The 24095-nt window shown below is 43.0% G+C and overlaps 1 pseudogene across 1 annotated transcript in view; it reads right to left on the reverse strand.

Annotated features, from left to right (window-relative positions):
* Positions 1 to 502: 502 nt before the first annotated feature.
* LOC311137568 overlaps positions 503 to 24095 on the reverse strand; it is a 29844-nt pseudogene continuing 6251 nt past the window's right edge. The window contains exons 16-28 of the transcript in view: positions 16194 to 16253; positions 4375 to 4459; positions 4187 to 4224; positions 3916 to 4056; positions 3673 to 3828; positions 3264 to 3408; positions 2955 to 3127; positions 2745 to 2873; positions 2395 to 2580; positions 1969 to 2210; positions 1269 to 1408; positions 922 to 1146; positions 503 to 689 (exon numbers count right to left, since the gene is read on the reverse strand). The product of the transcript in view is annotated as an uncharacterized misc_RNA (transcript). The remainder of the gene's footprint in view (positions 690 to 921; positions 1147 to 1268; positions 1409 to 1968; positions 2211 to 2394; positions 2581 to 2744; positions 2874 to 2954; positions 3128 to 3263; positions 3409 to 3672; positions 3829 to 3915; positions 4057 to 4186; positions 4225 to 4374; positions 4460 to 16193; positions 16254 to 24095) is intronic.

Below are 24095 nucleotides of genomic sequence, written 5' to 3' on the forward strand. Positions count from 1 at the left end.
AATAGGAACGAGACGCAGGTTTCATTGTACAAAGTAGGAGCGAGACAAAAGCTGAGAATGAACCAAAAAGGCTTTATTCAATTTAGACCAGAAACAACATGCATAAAGCTCTCTGCAAGCATGCAAATGATCATGTTCTCCATGGAAATAAAAACCAAGCAACCTTCACAACAATGGTAAAATATATCAACAGTGCCCTAGGAAATATATTCAAACCCACATTTGCCTTTATATGTAAAAATTCATAAAATTATGCTTTTTTAAATGATGTACATAACTCACTCCAAACTTTAAAACATTTTGAATTAATTAAACAAAAAATCACATATTGACATAAGTAATTGCGACCCTTTGTCAATACTTTGATGGAAAAAGGATTGGCAAATTCAGCTGTGAATGTTTTGACTCATTTCTGACTTTGTGACTTACCCCTGATGTCAAATAAAGTGACAACCTTTGCAAAACAAGCAATCTAGCTCTGCTAGCTATAAAAACGCTACGAAAATGTCAAAATGTTAATCTATGTCAGGGTCTAACACAGAAATCCCCCCAGGTCATGCACCTGTCCTCATTCATGGTGACGTGAATGACATGGTCTTGGTTCAGCCCGCCAGCATCAGTGACCGTCAGATCAATGTAGAAGTTTCTCTGCTCCCTCATGGCCTTGAATGTCAATTCAACCACAGTTCCTGGGACAGGAGAAAAAGTGGACATATTTCAACCTTGAATGTGAAGAATATGTTGATGTTGTCAAAAGAACATGCAGACAAAATGACATAATTGGTCTGTTGATATTATGAATAAAATTGAACAGACTAATGCAGAGTGAATATGTGAAAAGCAATGAACTGTGCACCTGCAGTGCAGTTTTGACACTAAAGGTTGCAAAACCATTAAAAGACATGTCCCCCTATTTCTCACCTGTTTTGTCCATTTGGGCAGTGCAATACATCTTGGACCCTTTCAGAAGTTCTACACTGAAGGGTTCAGCAAAGTCTGGGCCATCTCGGTCTGTCACCGCCAAACGCACTAGACGGGGGTCTTGGTTGCAGAGCTTCAACGAGGTGTCATCAATAGTCGGAGCATTGTCGTTTACATCTTCCAGTTCTATCAGAATGGTTCCAGTTGCAGTTGCAGGGATTTCATCTGATAACCCAAAGCAAGATACTTTTATCAAAAGGAGTAATGAAGAAGTCACAACTAAATTAACCTTGTTCCCAGTCTGAAGCCTGCTGGTGAACGATATTACAACGAAATCAAAATACCACTTTCGATTGCGAGAATGAGAACTCTGTATTTGCCATCTTTGACAAAGGGAGATTCTCTGTCCAGAGGGTGTTTGGTTTTGATCATTCCAGTCTCGCTGTTGATGTCCAGCCATTTAGCAGGATCTCTGTACATGCGATACCTAGAACATACAGTATATTGAGTTAATGTCACGATCGTCATATTGAACAGACCAAGGCGCAGCGTGATGAACGAACATACTTTAATTAGTTAAAGTGTAAACACGATACAAAAACAAGAAACGACTCGTGAAGTCCACGGTAACAATGACCGAACACGGAACAAGAACCCACAAACACAAAGGGAAAATAGACAGTATAAATATGGCTCCCAATCAGAGACAACCAACGACAGCTGACACTCGTTGCCTCTGATTGGGAGTCACTCTAGCCAACATAGAAATAAACACACCAGAATTACCAACATAGAAATAAACACAAAGAATGAACACACCCTGGCTCAACATATAGAGTCCCAGAGCCAGGGTGTGACAGTTAAAACATCGCCATTCACAAGTCTTCTTGAAATCTTAATGCATATACATCTGATTGTACTTCATCATAAAGTGCTTGTTATATAATTGAATTGACTTATCTGCATAATGTATCTCACTCCATTTATATACCAGGGCCTCAACTCAATTTAATCAATTGCAGATAAAAGAAAGATTCATGAACTCACATGAGTTTATGTGCCATGATGTCTGGATCAATAGCTGTATACAGAACCAAGTCACTGTCCACTGGCAGGTGTTCAGATATGGAAACAACCTTTTCCACTGGGTCAAAGACAGGGTCTTCATTCAGATCCTCCACATTCACCTGGACTGTGGCAGTGGAGGTGGGCAGGCGGATGGCAAATGGGACCTCATTCTCCACAGTCACCAACAGGGTGTAGCGATTGTTCTTCTCAAAGTCAAGGGGCTAAACGGGAACGAGATACAGCTAGGTTCATGACACAATGACAAAAACGTCAACAATTTTGTCAAATATTTGTATGGTTTGGCTTCTACGATGAAATTCAGACCTCGGTCAAATACATATTTGCTGTAACTCAGTTCCATTCACATACTCATCTGAAAAAAGAAACAAAAAACCAAGCAGGTACCTTGACTGTAGTAATGATTCCTTCCAGTCTGTTAGGCCCGGTGTTAACAGTGAACAATCCACCTGGGTCTCCATCTACAATCCTGTACACTGTGGCCCAGTTGGAAGAGTGTGGCTCATCTCCATCACTCACTGGCATTTTGACCACCAGAGCATTCACTTTATTCTCTGGGACAGACACCGTGTTCTGAAAAGTAAATACATTTTGAGAACATGTGAGAAGATGTGTTGTATGCCATTTATCAAGTTCATCATATTTTCCTCAAGTCAGATCCTTCAATCAAAATATTTCCCTCTTTAAGTCACCTTTACTGTTTAATGATCAGTACTGTTTGCTGATTGTGCACTTACCGAAGACATCACAAATTGAGGAGCTATGTCATTGACGTCCGTTACCGTAATTATGGATTTTCCGAAAGATGTCAGACCATATCCCTCCATATCAGCAGCTTGGATTTCCAAGGTATATTTTGGAATTTTCTGGAAAATGACACCAGATGGAGCATATTGAGAAATGTAGCGGTTAAGTTAAAATTGCATGCTAGTAGTATAGCCACTAACCTCTCTGTCCAGTCCAGCAGCATTGACCCGAATCCAGCCTGTGACACGGTTGATGACAAACATGTTGGGACTCGGCTGTTCAGGTTTTTGTCTTATAATAGTGTATTTGACATCAGAATTGGCTGAGCCAGGCTCATCTGCATCGGTGGCTGTTACATTCATGACCTCAAGGCCTGAGAATAAAATATTTCAACATAATACATTATTTTCATGGATGACATCAAGAAAAAAATATATTGAATATTGATACATTACTTTTATCCTAAACCTCAGCTTATGATATCTGACTAAATGTTGACTGAGACACACCTGGTAGGGATGCTTCAAGGACAATCCCTGTAAAAGCATCTTGGGTGAATACCGGCTTGTTGTCATTCATATCAATTACTTTAACAAAAATCTCCATGGCTTCGTCTGCTTGACCCGAAACAACTGCAACAGCATGAGCCTCAAGCTAAAGGGGAAAATATTTAATCATTTAATCAAAATAACACATGCATTCAAAGTTCTAGAATTCAAAAGACAAAACACAAACAGACATTACCATATATTTGTCTTGTTTACAAACATTACCAAATATTTGTCTTGTTTACAAACATTACCATATATTTGTCTTGTTTACAAACATTACCAAATATTTGTCTTGTTTACAAACATTACCAGATATTTGTCTTGTTTACAAACATTAACATATATTTGTCTTGTTTACAAACTTTACAATATATATGTCTTGTCTCTCTCTGTCCAAAGGCTGTGTCACATAGAGAACCCCAGAGTTTTTGTCCACAGTGAACAGTCCCACAGGGGGTTGATCTGCTCCAGGACCAGTGATGCTGTACTGGATCTACACCTCTTTATCATTGCTGGACCTGATCTGAATGTAAATATTAACAATGTTAAAACCAGAGCAAAATCCTGAACCAACCATATTTCCTGCCAACATAAACCTACAATCACTCACCTGCACCATATTCTTGGGGAAGGGGCCTCTGTCGTTCTCTGGGAAGTTAATGGGAGGAATGACCCAATCCCTTTTCCTTCTCACCAGACCTACCAAACACTTTGGAAACTCCAGAACTCGAAGACTTGCAGGATATTTAGGCTGTCCGAAAAATATATTTACAAATTAGAAAAATAAGACCACCCCTATGGCACTTATGCATATGGATGACAACAATGATTAGTTATTGAGGAATGAAACGGACACTAAGTTGTAAGATCCACATTCTCACCTGAGAGACAATGCCAGCATCCTCATGCCCGAAACCCTCTGTGAGGAGATCAAATGAATATTAACACTTTTAAAGCAAACAATGCCACTACAGTATGTTGCTACTACTCTGCATAATGCATATTAAAATAATCTTGATTTGACAAATCTCCTTTATTAGCCAATATTCTAAACAGTAAAATAAGTCACCCTCAGTTTCTTCCCCTCCTGTCAGTGGATAGTCAAAGCCATTGCCTGACTTTAAAGTCTCAGACATTTTCCCCAGGGCCCAACCCTGAGGTTTGAAGGAAAACAAATATTGTAAAACATGATCTACACTTCCCTCCATATGTTATTGTACAGTGAAGTTAAACGTTTTTATTTGGCTCTACACTCCAGCCTTTTACATTTGAGAGATAATGTTTAATATTAAGCGACAGTACAGAATGGCAGCTTTTATTTGAGGATATTTTCATACACATCTGTTCCACCGTTTAAAAATGAAAGCACTTCATGTATCTAGTCCACCCATTTGAAGAAGTCATAAGTATTTGGACAAATTCCCTTATAGTGAATTAGAGCAGTCAAAGTGACACTACAAACTTGATGGATGAATTTGAGGTGTCTTTTGGATAATGTTTTGCCCAATAGGAACTGAAAAATATGGCTAGGTTGTAGAATCGAAAGATCATTTAAATACGTGGGTGCTGGTTTTAGGCCGGTAGCAACAGGCTTGTGTATTAAAGAATGGGCTATACACTGTAGCAGGAAATGTGTGTTCACATGGCAATAACCAACAGAGGCTATGGAACTTGTTGACATGGTAAACTTAGTAAATATAGTAATGTAAACAGTGCAGTATTGTAAGTACAGTGGGGGAAAAAAGTATTTAGTCAGCCACCAATTGTGCAAGTTCTCCCACTTAAAAAGATGAGAGAGGCCTGTAATTTTCATCATAGGTACACGTCAACTATGACAGACAAATTGAGAAAAAAAAATCCAGAAAATCACATTGTAGGATTTTTAATGAATTTATTTGCAAATTATGGTGGAAAATAAGTATTTGGTCACCTACAAAAAAGCAAGATTTCTGGCTCTCACAGACCTGTAACTTCTTCTTTAAGAGGCTCCTCTGTCCTCCACTCGTTACCTGTATTAATGGCACCTGTTTGAACTTGTTTTCAGTATAAAAGACACCTGTCCACAACCTCAAACAGTCACACTCCAAACTCCACTATGGCCAAGACCAAAGAGCTGTCAAAGGACACCAGAAACAAAATTGTAGACCTGCACCAGGCTGTGAAGACTGAATCTGCAATAGGTTAGCAGCTTGGTTTGAAGAAATCAACTGTGGGAGCAATTATTAGGAAATGGAAGACATACAAGACCACTGATAATCTCCCACAATCTGGGGCTCCACGCAAGATTTCACCCCTTGGGGTCAAAATGATCACAAGAACGGTGAGCAAAAATCCCAGAACCACACGGGGGGACCTAATGAATAACCTGCAGAGAGCTGGGACCAAAGTAACAAAGCCTACCATCAGTAACACACTACGCCGCCAGGGACTCAAATCCTGCAGTGCCAGACGTGTCCCCCTGCTTAAGCCAGTACATGTCCAGGCCCGTCTGAAGTTTGCTAGAGTGCATTTGGATGATCCAGAAGAGGATTGGGAGAATGTCATATGGTCAGATGAAACCAAAATATAACTTTTTGGTAAAAACTCAACTCGTCGTGTTTGGAGGACAAAGAATGCTGAGTTGCATCCAAAGAACACCATACCTACTGTGAAGCATGGGGGTGGAAACATCATGCTTTGGGGCTGTTTTTCTGCAAAGGGACCAGGACGACTGATCCGTGTAAAGGAAAGAATGAATGGGGCCATGTATCGTGAGATTTTGAGTGAAAACCTCCTTCCATCAGCAAGGGCATTGAAGATGAAACGTGGCTGGGTCTTTCAGCATGACAATGATCCCAAACACACCGCCCGGGCAACGAAGGAGTGGCTTCGTAAGAAGCATTTCAAGGTTCTGGAGTGGCCTAGCCAGTCTCCAGATCTCAACCCCATAGAAAATCTTTGGAGGGAGTTGAATGTCCGTGTTGCCCAGCGACAGCACCAAAACATCACTGCTCTAGAGGAGATCTGCATGGAGGAATGGGCCAAAATACCAGCAACAGTGTGTGAAAACCTTGTGAAGACTTACAGAAAACATTTGACCAATGTCATTGCCAACAAAGGGTATGTAACAAAGTATTGAGAAACTTTTGTTATTGACCAAATACTTATTATCCACCATAATTTGCAAATAAATTCATTAAAAATCCTACAATGTGATTTTCTGGAATTGTTTTCCTCATTTTGTCTGTCATAGTTGACGTTTACCTATGATGAAAATTACTAAATACTTTTTTTCCCTACTGTACATCTACACAACACCAGCACACCCCTTTCCTGCAGTCAAATGGCCAAATCGCCCTCTAGTGGCCTCATGGTTGGAATGTTAATATTTTTCATTATTTCACAATGAATAAAACATGTTTCTGTATAAAACGGTTTTGTTATATTTCAGTCTTCTGTGATGTATATAAAGCGTAATATTGGTGAACAGGGAACTGAGGGCTAAGATGCTCTGGACCTACTGGGACTATAGGGGATATAGACTGAGGACCTAGTAGGACAGAGGGTGAGGTGTCACCTACGACAGGATACTGAACACCTTGGTGAGGAGGGTCCTCCACGGGGACGTCAGGCTGGTCTTCCACGGGGACTTCAGGCGGGTCCTCCACGGGGACGTCAGGCGGGTCTTCCATGGGGACGTCAGGCGGGTCCTCCACGGGGACTTCAGGCGGGTCTTCCACGGGGACGTCAGACGGGTCTTCCACGGGGACGTCAGGCGCGTCTTCTACGGGGACGTCAGGCGGGTCTTCCACAGGGACATCAGGCGGGTCTTCCACGGGGACGTCAGGCGGGTCTTCCATGGGGACGTCAGGCGGGTCTCCTAAGGCTGGAACTAGCAGGACACAGTTCAGAGGGGCTAGCATAAACCACAAGACTTGGACAGGCAGGTCACACTAGGCAGGGGCTGACAGGGCCTGGACAGCAGGCATGGACCGAGCCACTGCAGCAGAGATTGGATGGGGCTCCCAGGGCATCTTTGGACAGCAGCAGGCTGGATGTCAAAGGTTGGACTAGGTGGTTCCCCCAGACAGGGACCGGAGAGGTCTGACTGGCAGGGCTGGACTTGTCGCCTTCTGCGGCTGCAAGCAGGACTCCCGCATTATGGACCAGCTGACATTCGGAGGCATTGGTTGGAGCACAGTGGTATGGTGCTCTCCCAGGGTGAGCTCAGGTAGTTCCACTGTTCATAGATAAGGCTGTAGGTCTTCCTGCTCCCAATCGGACAGGGAGGTGTGGATTGATCTTGGGTACAGAAAAGGGGTCGGCAGAATCTCTTTCGCTGAAGACAGCGACGGCACCACTGTGGGAACCGTTTGAGACTGCGGCAGTAGCTTGTTGGAGCACGGTGGGGTGCTCCCCCAGGGTGAGCTCAGGTATCTCCTCTGTTCCTGGAGGAGACTGTGGAACCACTGTGGAGACGATTTGAGACTCCGTGGAAGGAGCTGGATGAAGCACAGAGGTGGGAGTGGCAAGCTGAGGCTCCATGGCAGGAGTGAGTGTAGTAGGCCCACTATTATCTTGAACTCCATGGTCAGCGCAGGCTAGATCTTCACGGCTAGGGTCGGCTGGAGCACAGTGGTGGGGTGCTCTGCCAGGGTGAGCTCTGGTAGCTCTTCAGCCCTGGAGAAAGATGTAGCACCAATGTGAGGGTGTCCATAGCAAGGGTTAGATCCGAGACCAGGGCTGATGATGAAGCTGATGTGGAAGGGCGTAGCTTCTCAAGCATCTTCTGATGTCTGGCTTCGCGGAGTTGGCCGTGTTGGCGCCGCAGAACCTCATTCTGGCGCTTCTGTTGTAGTATCTGTTGCATGACAATCTCTGAGATGATGTCATGTTTTTGGGCAGCTTGGTGGCCCAGGTCCCTGTTCTCCCCGTCTAAGACACCTTTCAGTTGTAAGAGGAGAGAATTGTTGAAGGCCTGGCTGAGACGGTCAAGTGACAACTTGCAGTGTCAATCAGGTAAGTACTGGCGATGGTGGTTAGGTGGATAGTAGGAACCTTCCATCTTTCTGACTGCTTCAATGAGCTCATCTATCTCGTCACGCTGGCTGTGAGAACACACTGCGTCCTCTCCGGTTGTCACTGGCAGTCCACGCTCAGGTCAACGATGAACCCGGTGATCTCTGGTCGAGGTTCGACACTGATCCTCAGGATTTCTGGTCGAGGTTCTATGCTTATCTTGGTGATCTCTGTTCGAGGTTAGCCTTAGGTGGGAACCCGGTGAATTTGCAACCGATGAAAAGGCTGAGGCTCTGTCCTCTATTCTGCTGGTCAGCCTGGGTGGGGACTTGGACCGGTGATGAGTCGTTGAAGGGGAAGATGGCCATTTTGAATGCAGAATGTCTCGAGTGCTCAAGAGAACCCTCTAGCTGCTCTCCCTCGTAGGAGTGGTATGTGGATGTGTGTGGTAGTCTGTTCCTTGACTCGTATCCAAGCCATAATTATCAAGAGATTGTGGCAGGTGAGCTGGTCGGCGAGGATGGATGACATCTTATGGAGGATCTTCTCTGTTAACTGGCATCCTTGGGCTGTAGCAGTTACTGGATCGGGCTCAAAAGGACCATGAAAAATAGGTGGGAAACGTAGGTGCTGGTTTTAGGCCGGTAGCAACCACCACAGGGTGTCCATCCAGAACACGAGGAAACAGTATTTCAGTTTCAAGAGGTTTAATTAATTATCCACACTCACAAATCCAACACCACTCTGACAGTAATTGTGTCTAACAATGATTGTGGTTCTGAAAACAAAGAGGTAAAACTTAGACTATAGTACTGATATGCATGACATGACTAACAAGCTAGCACAGGCTTGTATATAAACAGCACAGGCTATACCACTGTAGCAGGAAATGTGTGTTCACATGGCAATAACCAACACAGGCTATGGAACTTGTAGAAATAGTAAATATACTAATGTAAACAATGCAGTATTGTTGGTAATTATTGGTATTATTGGTAATTATCTGTTTAGTGCAACGGTGGAGAGTTGTTTCCAATGTTAATGTGCTAGCTAGCCAACGTTTAATTTTTGCTGCGTTATGAAAGGAACTAGACACGGACATGAATTATCTGTTTAGTGTGTTAACACACTCTTGGTAGTTTGTATTGGTGCTAAACTGTGTGTTATTGGATGCTAGCATGCTAGTTAGCTATGGCGTCATAGCTAGGCATCGTGGGCTGTTGTGGGTAGTTACTGTAGGTTGGCATTGTTTTTCGGCGGTGCCGGGGGTAGCACGAAGCTAGCTAGCTAGCCGTTCTTCAAACAAAGTCAACACAGTGGCCATTGCTAGCTAGCCAACACGACCAGCTAACTGTACTGTAGTAGCTAAATACAATATATTTGTGCTAGCTAGCCAACGTTTAATTATTGCTGCGTTATGAAAGGAACTAGACACGGACACGAATTATCTGCTTAGTGTGTTAACACACTATTGGTGGTTTGTTGTGACCAAGTGTTGGTGCTAAACGGTGTGTTATTGGATGCTAGCATGCTAGTTAGCTATGGTGTCATAGTTAGCTAGCTGAATAAAGTGGGTTGAGTCTATTCCTTTAAACATTGAACCGCTGTGGTTCACAACAATTCTGATTTCTAAAGGTGGAAGTTGGTAGAGTTTTTGTTCGGGTGGTTCAGTGAAACAATTATAGTTTCTGAGGTAGAAGTTTTTGGTGAGAGGGCCCTGCTCTCTCCTCTCCCTGATGTTTAGTTCATTTCATTCGGATCTCCTCTGCATTATTGTAGCCATTTGCTACAGCCTGTCAACTATGCCTCTGCCTATCCCTGTTCTCTCCTCTCTGCACAGGCTACACAAACACCCCACACCGCGTGGCTGCTGCCTCTCTAACCTGGTGGTCCCTGCACGCACCCCACACCTGGAGTTCCAGGTCTCAGGCAGCCTCTGGAACTGCCGTTCTGCTGCCAACAAAGCTGACTTCATCCCAGCCTATGCTAACCTCCAGTCCCTCGACTTCCTGGCGCTGACGGAAACATGGATTACCACTGAAAACACTGCTACTCCTACTGCTCTCTCCTCGTCTGACCATGTGTTCTCGCATACCCCGAGAGCATCTGGTCAGAGGGCTGGTGGCACAGGAATCCTCATCTCTCCCAAGTGGACATTCTCAATTTTTCCACTAACCCATCTGTCTATCTCCTCATTTGAATTCCATGCTGTCACAGTCACTAGCCCATTTAAGCTTAATATCCTTGTCATCTATCGCCCTCCAGGTTCCCTTGGAGAGTTCATCAATGAGCTTGACGCCTTGATAAGTTCCTTTCCTGAGGATGGCTCACCCCTCACAGTTTTGGGGGATTTCAACCTCCCTATGTCTACATTTGACTCATTTCTCTCTGCCTCCTTCTTTCCACTCCTCTCCTCTTTTGACCTCACCCTCTCACCGTCCCCCCTACTCACAAGGCAGGCAATACGCTTGACCTCATCTTTACTAGATGCTGCTCTTCTACTAATCTCACTGCAACTCCCCTCCATGTCTCCGACCACTACTTTGTTTCCTTTTCTCTCTCGCTCTCCTCCCACACTACTCACTCTGCCCCTACACAGATGGTAATGCGCCGCCGCAACCTTCGCTCTCTCTCTCCCACTACTCTCTCCTCTTCCATCCTATCATCTCTTCCCTCTGCTCAATCCTTCTCCCTCCAATCTCCTGATTCTGCCTCCTCAACCCTCCTCTCCTCCCTTTCTGCATCCTTTGACTCTCTGTGTCCCCTATCCTCCCGGCCGGCTCGGTCCTCCCCTCCAGCTCCGTGGCTTGATGACTCATTGCGAGCTCACAGAACAGAGAACAGAGCTTTAATTTGCTTCTTTTATGTTTGGTTTTGTACACCAGATAAACATCCATAACCTAAATTATTGTAAAATATATTTCACAGCGGTTTAAATGGTACAATGATCCTCTACACTAGACTTGTTTGTTTTGTCACAAACTGAAATTAGGCTAACTATTAGAATTTGAGTAACCAGGAAATGGCAGAGCGATTTTTGCATAGTGCGTATTTAAAACACAGAAGTCAAATGGGGAAACTATGGATACATCTTCATGCTCGAACATTATCATAATTCATATGTGCTCCACTAGAAATCCCTGCATTAGTCGGAAATGGAAGAAAACTAAACTCCCTGCCGACCTGGCATCTTTTCACTCCCTCCTCTCTACATTTTCTTCATCTGTTTCTGCTGCTAAGGCCACTTTCTACCACTCTAAATTCCAAGCATCTGCCTCTAACCCTAGGAAGCTCTTTGCCACATTTTCCTCCCTGCTGAATCCCCCCCCCCCTCCTCTCTCTCTGTGGATGACTTCGTCAACCACTTTGAAAAGAAGGTTGACGACATCCGATCCTCGTTTGTTAAGTCTAATGACACTGCTGGTCCTACTCACACTGCCCTACCCTATGCTTTGACTTCTTTCTCCCCTCTCTCTCCAGATAAAATCCTGCGACTTGTGACTGCAGGCCGCCCAACAACCTGCCCGCTTGACCCCATCCCCTCCTCTCTTCTCCAGACCATCTCCGGTGACCTTCTCCCCTACCTCACCTCGCTGATCAACTCATCCTTGACCGCTGGCCATGTCCCTTCCGTCTTCAAGAGAGCGAGAGTTGCTCCCCTTCTCAAAAAACCAACACTCGATCCCACTGATGTCAACAACTACAGACCAGTATCCCTTCTTTCTTTTCTTTCCAAAACTATTGAGCGTGCCGTCTTTAGCCAACTCTCTTGCTATCTCTCTCAGAATGACCTTCTTGATCCAAACCAGTCAGGTTTCAGGACTGGTCATTCAACTGAGACTGCTCTTCTCTGTGTCACGGAGGCTCTCCGCACTGCTAAAGCTAACTCTCTCTCCTCTGCTCTTGTCCTTCTAGACCTGTCTGCTGCCTTTGATACTGTGAACCATCAGATCCTCCTCTCCACCCTCTCCGAGCTGGGCATCTCCGGCGCGGCTCACTCCTGGATTGCGTCCTACCTGACCGGTCGCTCCTACCAAGTGGCGTGGCGAGAAGCTGTCTCCGCACCACGTGCTCTCACCACTGGTGTCCCCCAGGGCTCAGTTCTAGGCCCTCTCCTTTTCTCCCTATGCACCAAGTCACTTGGCTCTGTCATATCCTCACATGGCCTCTCCTATCATTGCTACGCTGACGATACACAACTAATCTTCTCCTTTCCCCCTTCTGATAACCAGGTGGCGAATCGCATCTCTGCATGTCTGGCAGACATATCAGTATGGATGACGGATCACCACCTCAAGCTGAACCCTGGCAAGATGGAGCTGCTCTTCCTCCCGGGGAAGGACTGCCCGTTCCATGATCTCGCCATCACGGTTGACAACTCCGTTGTGTCCTCCTCCCAGAGTGCGAAGAGCCTTGGCGTGACCCTGGACAACACCCTGTCGTTCTCCGCTAACATCAAGGCGGTGACCCGCTCCTGCAGGTTCATGCTCTACAACATTCGGAGAGTACGACCCTGCCTTACACAGGAAGCGGCACAGGTCCTAATCCAGGCACTTGTCATCTCCCGTCTGGACTACTGCAACTCGCTGTTGGCTGTGCCATTAAACCCCTACAACTCATCCAGAATGCCGCAGCCCGTCTGGTGTTCAACCTTCCCAAGTTCTCTCACGTCACCCCCCTCCTCCGCACACTCCACTGGCTTCCAGTTGAAGCTCGCATCCGTTACAAGACCATGGTGCTTGCCTATGGAGCAGTGAGGGGAACGGCACCTCTGTACCTTCAGGCTCTGATCAGTCCCTCCACCTAAACGAGGGCATTGCGTTCATCCACCTCTGGCCTGCTGGCTCCCCTTCCTCTGCGGAAGCATAGTTCCCGCTCAGCCCAGTCAAAACTGTTCGCTGCTCTGGCACCCCAATGGTGGAACAAGCTCCCTCACGACGCCAGGACAGCGGAGTCACTCACCACCTTCCGGAGACATTTGAAACCCCACCTCTTTAAGGATTACCTGGGATAGGATAAAGTAATCCTTCTACCCCCCCCCCCCCCCCCCCAAAAAAAAAAAATTGTAAAGTGGTTTTCCCACTGGCTATAGGGTGAATGCACCAATTTGTGAGTCGCTCTGGATAAGAGCGTCTGCTAAATGACGTAAATGTGCCCTTGAGCAAGAAACTTAACCCTAATTGCTCCTGTAAGTCGCTCTGGATAAGAGCGTCTGCTAAATGACTAAAATGTAAATGTAATGTAAGGACGTCTACGCAACATTAACACATTAAACATGAGCGATATACACAGAAAATTGCATAGCAGCACACGTGGGAAATTCGGTTAATCGATAACAGGAATGCTAAATACTAATGCATTCTGAATGGAAATTACAGAGGCACAAGGATCATAACCCCCAAAAAATGCTTATCTATCCTGTTATTGATGAGAGGTTAGCATGTTTTGTTGTAGCCTCTGAAAGGCACCTTACTCATCATTATTCATGATTTATTCATGATTTTTCTTAATCATGAATATGGTCCTCTGTAGCTCAACTGGTAGAGCACGGCGCTTGTAACACCAAGGTAGTGGGTTTGATCCCCGGGACCACCCATACACAAAAATGTATGCACGCATGAATGTAAGTCGCTTTGGATAAAATATTCTGCTAAATGGCATATTATTATTATTATGGCATTATCATGACTTATTTTGAAATGTTCAGAAACATCTTAGAAGGAAATTCCAGTCACCATTTACCGTTCAGTTCCTATTATGCAAAACATAACCCAAAACACAACAAAAACAAACTGCAAACGCATCCAACAAATTTGTAGAGTCTCAAGCTTGATGTAGTCATTGAGTGCAAGGAATATGGGACCAAATACTAAACCTTTGACTACTTTGATACACTATAAGGGAATTTGTCCAAATACTTATGACTTGCTCACATGGTTTAAATAAAGTGCTTTCTGTTCTAAACTGTAAAACAGATGTGTATAAAAGAAAAACTCAAATAAAAGGTGACATTCTGTACTGTCGCCTCATATGACACATTTGATCTCAAATCCAAAATGCTGTAGTATAGAGCCTAATTTAAATTGTATATTTAATGTCCAAAAACACATGTAGGGGAGTGTACTTCACATGTCACGCCAAAGAGGTACAGTACAGTGCCTCGCAAAAGTATTCATCCCCCTTGCCTTTTTTCCTATTTTGTTGCATTACAACCTGTTATTGAAATTGATTTTTTTTGTGATTTCATGTAATGGACATACACAAAATAGTCCAAATTGGTGAAGTGAAATGAAAAAAAATTACTTGTTTCAAAGAATTCTAAAAAATAAATAACGGAAAAGTGGTGAGTGCATATGTATTCACCCCCTTTGCTATGAAGCCCCTAAATAAGATCTGGTGCAACCAATTCCCTTCAGAAGTCACATAATTAGTTAAATAAAGTCCACCTGTGTGCAATCTAAGTGTCACAGGATCTGTCAAATGATCTCAGTATGTATACACACCTGTTCTGAAAGGCCCCAGAGTCTGCAACACCACTACGCACCACCAGGCAAGCGGCACTATGAAGACCAAGGAGCTCTCCAAACAGGTCAGGGACAAAGTTATGGAGAAGTACAGATCAGGGTTGGGTTATAAAAAAATATCAGAAACTTTGAACATCCCACGGAGCACCATTAAATCCATTATTAAACAATGGAAATAATTTGGCACAACAAACCTGCCAAGAGAGGGCCACCCACCAAAACTCACGGCCCAGGTAAGGAGGGCATTAATCAGAGAGGCAACAAAGAGACCAAAGATAACCCTGAAGGAGCTGCAAAGCTCCACAGCGGAGATTGGGGTATCTGTCCATAGGACCACTTTAAGCCGTACACTACACAGAGCTGGGCCAGAAAAAAGCCATTGCTTAAAGAAAAAAATAAGCAAACATGTTTGGTGTTCATATGGAAGAAGGTACTCTGGTCAGATGAGACTAAAATTGAGCTTTTTGGCCATCAAGGAATACACTATGTCTGGCACAAACCCAACACCTCTCATCATCCCTAGAACACCATCCCAACAGTGAAGCATAGTGGTGGCAGCATCATGCTGTGGGGATGTTTTTCCATCGGCAGGGACTGGGAAACTGGTCGGAATTGAAGGAATGATGGATGGCGCCAAATACAGGGAAATTCTTGAGGCAGCAGGACAATGACCCTAAGCATACTGCTAAAGCAACATTTGAGTGGTTTAAGGGGAAACATTTAAATGTCTTGGAATGGCCTAGTCAAAGCCCAGACCTCAATCCAATTGAGAATCAGTGGTATGACTTAAAGATTGCTGTACACCAGCGGAACCCATCCAACTTGAAGGAGCTGGAGCAGTTTTGCCTTGAAGAATGGCCAAAAATCCCAGTGGCTAGATGTGCCAAGCTTATAGAGACATACCCCAAGAGACAAGCAGCTGTAATTGCTGCAAAAGGTGGCTCTACAAAGTATTGACTTTGGGGGGGGGGGGGGTGAATAGTTATGCACACTCAAGTTTTCTGTTTTTTTGTCTTATTTCTTGTTCGTTTCACAATAAAAAATATTTTGCATCTTCAAAGTGGTAGGCATGTTGTGTAAATCAAATTATACAAACCCCAAAAAAATGTCAAGGGGGGTGAATACTTTCGCAAGCCACTGTATATGATATCATATGCATGCATCTTCATATTTATAAATGTTGTTGTATATAAGTATATAAGCACAAGATATTGGATCATGCACTTGCGTGCCCCACATTCAGAAAAGAGTAAGAACTTAACAACATATCTTATTAAGCAAAACAGTCTTTTCATTTTTTGATTTGACATTCTAGTGAACATTAAAATATAGACCTATTCAATAATCAAATTTAGCCAGAACTCACCCAGATCAAGAAGATGGTGATGTGAGATGCCATCGGTCGGAATAATAGTAATTTCAACAACTGATCAATATTAAAAACATGACAAAATAACTCAATTTGGCTAAAGTGAAATTTCTCATCAACCACTTTTGCATTCAGTGTCAGTTTGTCACGCCACAACTTCCTGATCCAAACTAGAAGTGACACTCTTCAAAAGACCACCACATGGTTATGAAGAATGGATGCATGGACTGAAATATTTATTGCAAAACTATCACTTCCACAGTATTGAAAACTAGTTAAGTGTTATAAACAAGGCCTCAGGTCTATAAACTAATGACTGGACAAGCAGGCAGATGAAGGGCCATGATCAGTAGGGCACAACAATGTTTTGAAACAAAAAGCAAAAATGACACTGTCTTGCAGTCTCTGAAAAAACAAATGACCAAGAGAGTAGACATCTGTTGTGCATGTTTGCAGATTCAAGGGTTGTGTGGTAGTCACAGCCCACTGGGTACACCACGCAATTACAACACGGATAATTGGGAAACATTTTGGTTGAGATGTTGATCAATGCGATTACAACCTATATTCACCCACTCAAAAAGACAGCCAAAAGTTAGTTACATTTCCAATGTGTTATCACTATGCTTTCAACCATTATTAAAAGCAGACTGAAATTCAACATATTTTAAATTCAACATATTTTATTCAAGGGTTGTCTATGTTGAAATTTGGCTATCATGACGACATGAACCTTTAATTGAAATTCCACGCTGATTACTTTTTTTTAAATCCAATGTATTTTCCACGTCACAATATGTTGACAAATTACGTTGAAACAAGGTTGATTCAACCAGTTTGTGGCCAGAGGTTTCATTATACAGACTGGAGGTGACAAAGATGGCTACGAACCAAAACGCTTCATTCAAATTAGAATGAAAACAACAGTTTTACCCTCTCCATTTAAGAGTCCGGTTTGAATATTCAGAAAATGCATCTTGTTCTCAAAAATTATCACTGACAATGTTGACTTTGTTAAAGAAAGGTTTCCATCATGTGGCTTTTTTGTGTTATTCAGCTCATTTACCATTTTGAGGAAGTAAAAAGAGCTGTAATTTTAACTATTCAAACTGGCCTCTCATTTTTCTATCTGTTAAACTCTGATGAAGTCTACAGGCCGAAACACATTGGTTTTAATATTACAGAAGCATTATCAACTTCCACTGTCCTCAAAGACTTGCTGTATTTCAATTTCCTCTTAACTATTCAAACTGCACTCTTAGAAACAAAGGTTCTGGATAGAACCAAAAATGGTTCTATGCTTGCTTCATATATGGCACCATTAAGGTTCTGAACCAAAATTGGTTCCATATAGAAACCTATATGGAACAAATGTTGGTTCAGTAAAGAAGAACCCCTGGGTATCTCAAAGAACCCTACAAAAGGGCTCTATATAGAAACTTTAGGGGTGCCATATATGAAACAAGCAATAGAATCCTTTTTGGTTATTTTTAAGTGTGGGAAATAGTTTTATGTCCATGCCAATTTTCCTGAACTAGCTAACTATATGGGATGGCACTTGGGATCTACTCTCTCTAACACTCATATCAGGTCCAATGGAGATGAAATACTGTAGAATTGATATAGAATCTCTGTGCACTCTAAAAATAAAAGGTTCCTGGAGTATCCTTTAGGGGTTCTTCAAATTGAAACTGTGGGGGAACCGCTATAAGTTCTTCAAATAACCCCTTTTAATGGATCCTCGAAGAACCTTTTGAAGAATCTTTTGGGATTAATTTTTGAACTACCCCCCTCCCAGGGGAGGCTGGTGACTTGAAAAAATGAGGAGCATGGGAGGCCCACGGTACAGGCGCAGAACGCACGGAGACGTCAAAGTGTGTTTCGAAAATCGTCAGAGTAATTATTTTAACCTAAAGCATTTAATAAAGACATTTATAGTACAATATTATGGGGAATGGGAATGAGAGGGCTACTTACACAGTGTTGGGAAGGGATCACAGCAGTGATTGAATGAGGGTATGAGGCATGAGTTGAGGTGTTCAGAGGCTTGACTGAAACCCCTGTCAAACTGCAGTAACCTTATACTTGTTCATATTAATTATATTTAGACTAGATTAGTATGGGGATTTTCTCTACCCAGACACAGACAACAACTGATAGACAATAGAACTCACAGGGCTGAGCTTGCTTTATGCATGTTTGCATCATCCAGGCCAATGCAACTGTAGGCCTTATAAAAAAATGAACTCCCATCACATCACTATTATGTTGATTGATTAATTCCAGTTAATAAGTTTAGGCAGCCTAGCCAGCCCAATTTGGAATATAAACCTAATTTGATCACATTCACATTTTCTTCTGACACAGAAATGGACTATAAATACATAAAGTTACCAATTAGTTACCATGACCAAATGGACAGCTCACATAGGCTGTATGCATCTGCTCTTATTAGTAGCCTACAGTTGATCAGACTGAAAGATAGTCTCGTTTTCATCCCATACAGCATGTCAGATCTCTAATGTTTAGGTGCAGCCTAGGCTGCTGCAACATTTATAATAATAATAATATGCCATTTAGCAGACGCTTTTATCCAAAGCGACTTACAGTCATGCGTGCATAATTTTTTTTTTGTGTGTATGGGTGGTCCCGGGGATCGAACCCACTACCTTGGCGTTACAAGCGCCGTGCTCTACCAGCTGAGCTACAGAGGACCACCATAGATTTATGTAATGAGTTCTTCCTTGTGTCTGTCCGGAGTGATTATGTGTTATTATCTTTGCTAAATAAATCCCGGAGGAAAGTGGAAAGCCTACTTGAGCGCGCGCGAAAAAATGCGCTGCGTCAACCGCTCTCTTAAATCCAACTTTTAATGGATGATGCGCTGGAAGCTATCAAATCATTCTGAATTGATTTCGACATCCCAGAAAAGACAGTAGAAAGTTCCATATGTTCAGAAAGTAAAGCATCGTAACGTGCAATTACTGCTGCAAGCTCCTTGAAGTTGCACTTGTTAGCAGAACTTTCCCTCTTGTCGTGTGCTCTAAAAGCCCATTCTTGCATGCCCAAAAACGCAGTGGTGTCGATAAGCTGCTTGAGAACATCCCTGTTTCTTCTTAATTTCTCGTTGTGTTGCGCAGTTTGAATACACAGACCTTCGTCATGATCGATGTGGGCATTTATATGCTCCATGCTCTTGTTTTGCCGTTTAGCTGAACGATCAATGTTCTTCTGGTCACTGTACCAGGGACGGCCTGTTCAATAGGGCGATATGGGCGACGCACTGCCAAACGGGAAAAGGAAGGGATTTTTTTTCTAATCAATTATATCACGGCAAAAGTAGTTATCAGTGTTCACGTCTGATCTGCCAGCCACTAAATGTCAAATCAGGCTAAAGTCGTGCTTCAAATGGCCCCGCCCGTTTTTGGGGCGATTTCAGTCAGGTTGAAAATCGCCCAGAAGTCTCTCATAGCCTGTCATGTAAAATCTATTTTTTTCAAATTTCAAAGCTTTCAATACATTCTCTATGGGTGTCTGTGGGCTTGCACTTACGCGCTTTCGTCATACGTGACGTAACCATGAACGTAACTAAGACAATAGCGGCTAGCAGCGTCTCTGTTGCGACCTGCAGTGTGGCGTTATTTTATGTTTTTAATTTGTAGACTTAGTTTACAAACATTCTGCCAACCATGGGTTTCCAGTGTTGGGTTTTGGACTGATCTTGTTGATCGTGTACATACCCGCTACGAACGGACTAAATAATGAAAACGCTGCTGGCAGCGGAATCCAATACAACTTGGCTGGATGACAGAGTCCCGGACAGAGAAGTGGAGCCGGCCGGCTTCACCCTGGTCAGAGCGGACCGCGATCCTGGTAAGAGAGCGACTCTGTACCCCGACATTGAACTGCTTTCTGTGTCATTGCGACCTTACTATCTGCCCCGTGAGTTCCCCCAATTGTTTGTTACCGTTGTGTACTGTTGATAATCACAAGTTTACTGGAGAACTGAGACCAAGTAGAGACTTTGGACAGGGTGGATATGGTATAATAAAGGCAGTTTATTCAGAGGTAAAGATATCTGGAATCGCGTGCACGGACTCGTTCGTCAAAGTCTTACGGAGAAGAGAGCCCCGAAAACATTGTGTGCAGACATTTTATACAATAAATGATGTAGGTTGAATCTAGTAGTTCTGATCTTCTGATTGGTCCTGATGAGTTGGGCGAGGTCCCCTCCACTGTTGCATTGGCTCTGAGTCGGGTTCTCTGTCTTCAAATGTTCAGCCTAAAGAGAGGGGATTTTTGTGTGTGTGTGTGTGTGTGTGTTTAACAGTGATGATGTGTGTGTGTGTGTGTGTGTGTTATCAGTGATGATGTGTGTGTGTGTGTGTGTGTGTGTGTGTCCTCAGAGCAAGAACTCGTGAGTTGGAAGAACTGAGAGACCTATGGCGTGGGTGTTGTCCTTGGCCACCTACTGACAAGGCTGACAAGATAGGACTCTTTTGTCCATTGTTATAGGATAGGAACATTATTGATTGAAAACAAACGCCCAACACAAAATGGGTCATGCACAAGATTTTAGTCAGACCAAGCTATAACATTATATATTTACTACGACAGTACATTCAACCAAAAGCTAATATAACAAAGGCATCAGAGATTATTTATAATCTGTCACAGAAACTGGAATCCATCTCCCCAGATCAGTCAATAAATGCTTCTGGTATTGACTTATATGCTGCCCCTGTCTTCATGTTGTTGCTGGACATATCTTTTTTTAAATGTGTGTAGGTCACCTAAATCATCAGAAAAATTGCCCCTCCTGAGAATTTTTTCAGGAGCCGCCACTGCACTGTACCCCTCTTTCGCCCAAGGCTTAGACTTTCCAAAAAGCAGACAAGGCCAGCTTATTGCTGGTGGCCTGGCTTTGCCTGCAGGCGGCTTGATGAAAGGCTCCCTGTTAACCAGCTATACGTTTGATACCAATTGGAATTGAACGCCCTCACTTTTTCATCCTTCTTCATGAACTTTAATTCGCACCTTTTCCGTGAAACCCGGAGAATGAAAGGGGTTCTTCCACAAAAAGTCAACAAAATTTGCGGTAACTTTGGCGGCGAAATCTGCACACTTCAGCTAGTAGCTAGCTTGCTACTGCTACTTAAATTTGCAAGGCAAATTTAAATAAATTGCACTAAATGGACACATTTATTAAATTATTTTTTAATAATCTACCTCCGTCTCCTGTAATTTGAAGAAACTAATTTGAATTGAGTAATATCCCCAAAATGCTCAAGTATCACTTTTCAATCTCTATCCAATAATTCCACCAAACTTCTCAAAACATAGAAACCCCCCCCCCCCCCCCCCCCCCCAATAATGCTCTGCAGCACAACCCCAATACAACACACTAGGTTCATTCTCTGATCCTAATACTATGATTAGATGGACAACAATGTCAGTTAATACTGCAAAAGCTTTGATTGGTTGGAGGTTATCCTCCGGAAGTGGTCATAATGACCATGTAGGTCTATGGAAGGGGGTGAGGTCTATGAGCCTCTTAGGTTTTGTATTGAAGTCAATGTACCCAGAGGAGGACAGAAGCTAGCTGTCCTCCGGCTACACAATGGTGCTACCCCAGAGAGTGCTGTTGAAGTTACTATAGACCTTCATTGCAAAACAGTGTGTTTTAATCAAATATTTGGTGACATATGAATATATTTAGTACAGTTTTATCTAAAAGGATAACTTTTTTGATGTTTCACTATTTTTATTTTTATGAAATTTCACCTGAGGAGGATGGTCCTCCCCTTCCCCCTCTGAGGAGCCTCCACTGCCCCCTCCCCTTTTATTATTATTAATAATACACATAACAATAACACAATATTTTAGTTGTCAGTGTTTATTATGATTTTTGTGACAAAGCAGAATAAAAAAATCAAAATATGAGGTAATCTCCCAGCAGAGCCCCAAGTCCAATGGCATGTTGATGTTAATGTGTTGATGTTCTCCAAATCCATAGACAGAATGATTTTGCAGTGCATGGTGATCGAACAGGTTTCCTGTTATATTCATCAGAGGTAGGGAGGGTGAAATCTGTGAATCCCAAAATAGTAATTATACAGATGTTTAACAAAACATGCACACGACAGTTTTCATACATTGTTTTTTTGTGGTAAATGAGAATGAAAAAAACTTTTTGATGATTGTTTTCATACACATACCTTGTCCATAACGTAGAGGCCTATGGGATATTCATTGAAGAGGTAAGGGAGGAGGATGGTACATGTGATATGCATAACATAACAATAGCAATGCCTCCTCGTCTGTATACCTGCACACAAAAGTGAACAGTTCAGTCATCTGCACCAATACAGCTAGCCTTCAACATATTCTTATAGCCTACAGTACATATTCTTACCTCTTTGTTGATTGATATCCATTGAATTGTGTCCATTTTCTGTTTTAGAAAGATTTGCACAAATATGAAAAGATGGATAGTGTCATCAGAAAACAATATCAATTTAGCTCATACAAGGCACAAACCTTACCTTAAATTGAGGAAATCTTTACATTTTTCAAATAAGTGCCTGCACCTGCTGTCCTTTCAAATTCAAATCCAAACGTTTCAGTTGGGCAGTTAGGTTCCTGCAAGAACCCCCACCAACTAAGGAGGTTCCTCGATGAACCCCACCTCCTATGGGGTTCTTGGAAGAACCTTTAGGGTGCAATTTTCAGTGCCAAGAACCTTAAGGTTTATTATTTTATTTATTTAACTAGGCAAGTCAGTTAAGAACAGATTCTTATTTACAATGACGGCCTACCAAAAGGCCTCCTGCTGGGACAGGGGCTGGGATTAAAAAATACAATTTAAAAAATATATAGGAAAAAACACACATCACCACTACAGAGACACCACAACACTACATGAAGAGAGACCTAAGACAACAACATAGCATGGCAACAACACATGACAACACAGCATGGTAGCAACACGACATGACAACAACATGGTAGCAACACAACATGGCAGCAGCACAACATGGTAGCAGCATAACATGGTACAAACATGATTGGGCACAGACAACAGCACAAAGGGCAAGAAGGTAGAGACAACAAAACAATATACATTTAGATCATATAAGGGACAAACCTTACCTTAAATTGAAATCTTTACATTTTTCAATTAAGTGCCTGCACCGTCTGTCCATTCAAATTCAATTCCAAATGTTTCAGTTGGGCAGTTAGGTTCCTGCAAGAACCCCCACCAACTAAGGAGGTTCCTCGATGAACCCCACCTCCTATGGGGTTCTTGGAATAACCTTTTGGGGGCAATTTTCAGTGCCAAGAACCCTAAGGTTCTTCGAAGAACTTTGAAGATCTTAGAAGAACCCTTGTTGAACCCCTAATTTTTAGAGTGTGGGAGATGATGGCATCAATGTGTCGATGCGGATGGCACACACCATTCAGTGGATGACCAGTTGGTTCACTACCCTTATCAGATCTGTGGAGTATGGTCATGTTCTGCTTGTGTGCTGTATATTCCACACACAGTAAAGCAACTCAGATTTTACTGTAATCAGACTTTTTACTGTGTTTTTGTCTCTTGTAATAACTTCATAACTGTGGCAGCAGGTCATGGTTCTGAAGTCTCCCGAGTGGTGCAGTGGTCTAAGGCAATGCATCTCAGTGCTTGAGGCGTCACTACAGACCCCCTGGTTCGATTCCAGGCTGTATCACAACCGGCCGTGATTGGGAGTCCCATAGGGCGGCGCACAATTGCCCCAGCGTCGTCTGGTGTAGGCCGTCATTGTAAATAAGAATTTGTTCTTAACTGACTTGCCTAGTTAATTAAAGATAAAATCGTCCAACCATTGCCTCTGTTGACTGACTTTGTGTGGCAGC

Source organism: Coregonus lavaretus (assembly GCF_964263955.1).
Source record: "Coregonus lavaretus genome assembly, chromosome: 11".
Classification (NCBI taxonomy): domain Eukaryota; kingdom Metazoa; phylum Chordata; class Actinopteri; order Salmoniformes; family Salmonidae; genus Coregonus; species Coregonus lavaretus.